This window comes from Uloborus diversus, chromosome 3 (assembly GCF_026930045.1).
Source record: "Uloborus diversus isolate 005 chromosome 3, Udiv.v.3.1, whole genome shotgun sequence".
Taxonomy (NCBI): Eukaryota; Metazoa; Arthropoda; class Arachnida; order Araneae; family Uloboridae; genus Uloborus; species Uloborus diversus.
In genome coordinates, this window is record NC_072733.1 from 92,240,778 (window position 1) to 92,246,777 (window position 6,000).

Here is a 6,000-nt window from a genome sequence, read left to right on the forward strand (position 1 = left end):
TATTATATGTATAGATTTTTGGGTATTTCTTTTTTATTTATAATTTTTCTCTTTTTTGGTCATTTTTATATAAAAAAAAGTTGCAATTTCAATGTATTTTTGTATTGTAACTCTCAATATCATTCATCCTTTTTATCAGCACCATATATAGCTCAGAATTTTCAAACTATTTCATTGTTAAAACTTTTACATTTAAAATAAGTCGTACCACTTACTTAGTTTCCTCGGTAGAAATCACATCTATACATGCTGCTTGAAGTTTCTCCATGCACAAAAAATATTTTAAGGCAAGAGAAATTTTTTCACATATGAAAGTATCGGAAAACATTTAATAGTTTAATTTAATTCTGGTTTGTTAACAGTTCAAATTAGATTAAAATCATATACAAACTAAAGGTATCAATGCATTTTTCCGTTCGTTAGTGCTTTCTTATTTTAGCACTAAGCAATTACTTCAAACTTTAATAAAAATTACATCACAATTTCTCTCATTATACATCAATATGTAAATTTAGAAAAGAAATAGTGTCTCAGATTGAAATTTTTGTTTAAATATTTAAGAAATTACTTTATTTCAAAAGTATTGTTTATATTTTGAGGGAATGTTTTGCTGCATTTCAGGACATTTTTAGAGACTTTTTAGGTCACAAAAATCTAGGCTTTACGTGATGAGTATTAAATTTAAAATAATTTACTTTACTTTCAAAAAGTATTTAAAAGTAAATGCTATAAATGCAACTCATTTGAAGTTGTGGTCGAGGAAAAATGTTTTCTTCCACGCGATTTTTCTACTTCAACATTAAAAAACCGTATCCAAGTAGATTGGTTGTTTTTACTGCATGTTATCTAATTGGGATTGTCCACAAATGATGTCTTTCTTTTAGGGAAGAGGAAGGTTCGTAATATTGTAAGAGTTTGTGAATAGGGGGGGCGAAGGCGCAACAAAAAATGTGACATCATGCATTTTTTTTAATAAAAAATATGCTCATGAAAAACAGTGTGACGGAAGTTGTGACTTTTTTTGATAACTCCACTGGAGATTTACTAGCCTATACTGTGCCGTTACTCAAGAAGAAGATATTTCTCCTGTGTTCCTGAAGTGTCGTTTCTCTGCGATTCCTTGGAAATTGCAGTACAGCTACTTTAAGTGGTTCTCAATACTGCGAGTAAAAAGATTCAATTTTTGCACACGTAACTTCTTAAAAACATTTTCAATATTAGGATTTTCTCGAAGTCGAATGTTTTTAGCTTCAACTTGATTATTTTAGTTAAAAATCGATCGAAAAATCTTTTCCAGAAGATCGCATGGCTTTTTCAGATTTTTCATTTTGTAATCTCGACATTTTTCAATTCATTTTGCTTTTTAAAACTACTTTCAAAACATCCAAAATATGTCCGCAAGTTTGCATAAAATTAGAAATCAGAAAAAGGCAAAAATAGTATTAAAGCGTTTTATAACAAGAAAATATTTTTTTTTCGTCTGCTTTCGGTCTCATGAACTAATCTTGATTTTCCCCGTTCACGATACAATCGGTTGTTCCAGTTCGCTTCCAAAGGGTCTTGTAGATATCTTCATAACTTACACTGTTAAAACTGCATGTTGCAAACTGCACTTTTTAGGGCGAAACGTTGTAGCACCAGCGTTATTTGCTTATGAGGGCCATTTGGCTAACAACGGCAACCTTAATGGTTTCAGTTGATTTCGTACGTCACCTTATGGCACCTCTAAATATGCCATTTGACTCCCTCTGGCAACCTAAAAGGTGCCATTAGTGGACAATAGGCACCTTTGAGGGGGTGCATTTGGTGCTACAACGTTTCGTCATGAAAGGTGCCCTATGCAACCCGTAGTTTTAGGACTGTATAGTGTAAGAAATTATCTTAGCCATGATTTTTTCCCATTGATAGGTACCTTTCTAGAAAGGTAGACTCTTGTTGCCATTATCTCAGTAACAGTTTTGTGCCTTCAAACTCTTTCGGCTTAGCTATTTGTAATTATGTTACTAGAACTCACTTCTTTCTGAAAATCTAATAAAAATCAAGTTTTGAAGATGAACATCTTCTCACTAATTTATTATGTACGCACACAGAACTCTATGTTTTGCTTCCTTTAAGTACCAACTCCTGGTACTGGTACCTTTTTCCGTAGTTTGTGATAAAACAAGACCCTTTTCCAGGGGAAATAATGTTTGACAGTTTAAAACCTCTTCTCCACCTAAAGCCTAATTTAAAACTTGACGATGATAAATACTGTACTGTTGAAGAAAGAAGTGAAGCTTAAATTTACTAGAAGAACTTGCTATCTGATGTGTCTTAAGTTTCTGCAATAAACTCTGTGTTTCGTTTGAATAAAAAAAACCTGTAATTCATAATGACTTCTGACTATTTTCTGCTTTGAAATGTGCTTTAACAGTATGATTTACCGAAACCAAAAAAAAAAAAAAACTACATTGGAGAAATGTTAGTGGTCAGAAAATGAACAATTCTGCCAACTTAATAATTTTCTGCTCAAGATTCGATGCTCAGTTTGAATAATAACCTGAAAGCCACAATGACTTATGAGTATTTTCTGCATTGAAATGTGTGTTTCCTGTATGATTTATTGAGGCTATGAAAAACACATGATAGGAAAATGTCAGTTAGCAGGAAATGCACAATTCTCCAAACTTAACAAGTTTGTACGAAATTTGAAGCTCAATTTAGAAATACCCATTACGACAAAATGACTTTTGACTATTTTCTGCATTGAACTGTATGTTTACAGTACGAATTATAGAGACCACGAAATAGTAATAATAATAATAATTTCACGTGGTGGAAAATTGTCAGTTGGCATTAAATAAACGGTTCAATTATGATTGAGGACACAACATTTTATGACATAATCAAACTCAAACTTTCTACTACTATGCGGATTCTAAACTGTTTTGCGAGAGAGGATAAGGCTGGACGACATTGCGATTATCATTGAAAAATGTTATGCTTCAGGCTCACCATCAAGGGTAAAATATAATACATTTCTTTCCTCCCCCCTTTTTTTTAAATTCGAAGCAGTGTTTAAGAAAGCATGATTTAAAAATACTGAAATTTGAAACAAAAAGTTTTTTTTTGTTGCTAATAATAAGTTCAGTTAAAATTATGAAAGTTTTAACACTGAAGTAGTGTTTACTCAAAATACCGTTCCAGTGTTTTAAACGGCTACACATGCTGGAAGTTTACTCTCACAAGCAGAGGGAAATAAGAGGACTTAGCTTCGGGTGCTTATGATGGGGGAAAATTGGGTGTCCTTGACTTTGACTAAACATTCTACGCAACAACAGATAACTAAAATGAGATGCTAAGATGTAAAACTTGTATTTCATTTCCCTTCAGCATTTTTTCATCGTGAAGGAATTTTCAAACCGTTTAACGTAAAACATCTACATAAGCTCTTTTGCAAAGGTAGTAAGAGTGTGTGAACATTTTTGGAACACTTAAACTAAAAGGTTACAAAAATAAAAATGTGTTGGACTAAATTCCTTTCGACATCTGAACTCCCTATTTTAAATAAAATTTATTACCTGATACTTTTAGCATATTCTTTAGCAGTAGTGGGTATGAATCTGGTGTCCGGGTTTTGCTCTTAGAGATGAAAAATATTTTATTTGTTTATTCAGATTTTTTGTGGTGTACGTATTGGTCAAGTCTATAAATAAATAAATAAATATATATATATATATATATATATATATATATATATATATATATATATATATATGTATGTTTCAAATATAAGGAAGTGCGTTACTGAAAGAGAACGAATTACTGAGGCCTAATTCTTTATAAAATAAATATCTGATGGATTATTTCAAGGCGTGCAGTGTAACCTTTAAAACTTTACACAGTCCAGTGCAAGATTCATATGAGAGAATATACGAGAAAATAATCTGTAAACCTTGATAAATCATTAAAAATCCGCTTGAATGAAGGAAATACAAGTATGATGGTGAACATCCTACGTAAATAAACATCTGAATAATGTAGGTATATAAAGTAGCTATCTACATATTCGGTCCAACAAACTATAAAACAAAAAAACTTGATATATAAAACGCAAATGAAAGTAATAATTAAGTGATACTTCATCTCGATCCTCCAATTGTTTCCCGACTTATCAGCAGTCAGATCTCTAAAATTTGATAAAAGACAGTACTCTAGCATAAAGGTTGGGTAAAGACATTGTGGATGTGGATCCACTTTTGGTTATTAGTTTATATTGGAGGTGGGAATTTAAATTATTTTACCTGCAATTTATTAATCATCTTTTGAGTTTTGTTTTTTATTTTAAAGGCAATATACTTTTTTTTTTTTAGCAATTTCAAGTTTGCAACCAGGGCAAGCTGAATTTATAGGTTTATTCCTCATACATTGAGCAATCTTTTAAGCACTCTACATCTATAATAATATGTTGAAGTTGAGAAAACCGCAATGCCCTAAATGGCTTGAAATATTCCCTGAAACTGTTTAAAGTATGTTGAGAGAAAAGTTTATTGAGAAAAGCATAATGCGGAACATTTTTTAAAACATTTTAACAAATAAAATAAATAAAGTTGTTGTGTCTGTCTCACTCGACTCATTCAAAATCCCAGACGGCCCACAAATGGTATACGGGAGTAGTTGGGATAGGTACAGCTTTAAGGGATGCATCAAAGTTTGAAATGGAGCTCAACTTTGCTCTTGTCTTTAGTGAGGTAGAGGCTAGAGGCTACCCAAGAGCAAATCTGTAGAGGCAACTAAGTTGTGAGAAAACGACATTACAAAATTTGTTAGACATAATATGCTTAGGCATAATGATATTAAATGAAAGGAAGTGATAAAAATAAAATAAACAAACATCCTGAAATAAGGAAGACAAATTGATTTTATGTCTCTCGTTTCTGTTAGGTTGCGTTAAACGAACGTACTTGCCCATCTAAGATATTTTTAAATTCCGAAAAGTGAAGCAGTTTTCAATTCTTTTCTAATGTAGGAAGAAGGAGTTAGACCATATATTTCGCCGTTTGTACCAGGAAAGTGCTTGAAGAGGATAAGGAAAGCGAGGGAAAGAATTTGTATCTTTTGATGAAAATTCAGAGGAAAAGACTAAATATACATTCCTGTAAATGTGAACTTTAATTGAGACTTTACAGTCGGTAATGCCTCATTTCGCCTTAACATTGAGGCTGTTGATAAAGTTTTTGACCGCTTCTTTTACATACAAGTACCATTGTTTACTTCTAACAAAAGGTTAGGTATGTGTATGATGTGGTCAAATTTGTAATTCTTAAACTTGTGTATGAGTGCATTATTAAAAGGGATTTAAGCTACAAATGTGCTCCTGCAAGAAAGAGTGAAAAACATTTATATATTAGATAAAATAGAGGAAAAACTTGATTAAGTATGCAGCGTTTCATAAGAGTACCAATATTTTGTGAGGCACCTAGACGCTGTTGGAGTCAAAATTAAAAATTTCGAGATAACTAGGGGGATTTCAAATACTCTTGTCCAAAATTAAGGTCACAAACATAAAATATGCGGAAACTGAAAATTTATTCCACGAAAAATTTTACCACGAAATTTGGCGCAGAGGTATATTACAATGAGAGAAAAGCATAAACATAACAGCATGGAAAGTATTTTAACTGGAAATTAAGAAACAGGTTATATCAAAAAGGGTTAAAATTTGAATCAGTGATAAAGCATTTATCTCAAGAAACGCCTGTCTAATACGGAGTGTGACCACCGTGCACTGCTATGCAAGTTTCACAACAATACTGTTCATGAGAGCGTCAATAAAAGCTTGGAGCAACAATATCGTTCTTAAAAAAAAAAACGCGACTTTTAACTCTTGGAGGATATTAGGAGTGGTTTACACTGTACAATGGCTCTCCCTAGATCATCCCAAACATATTCAATATTATTGAGATCCGGAGACCTCAAGGAACGGTTCATTCGTAGAATGTTTGTCACCTTAATTTTGGA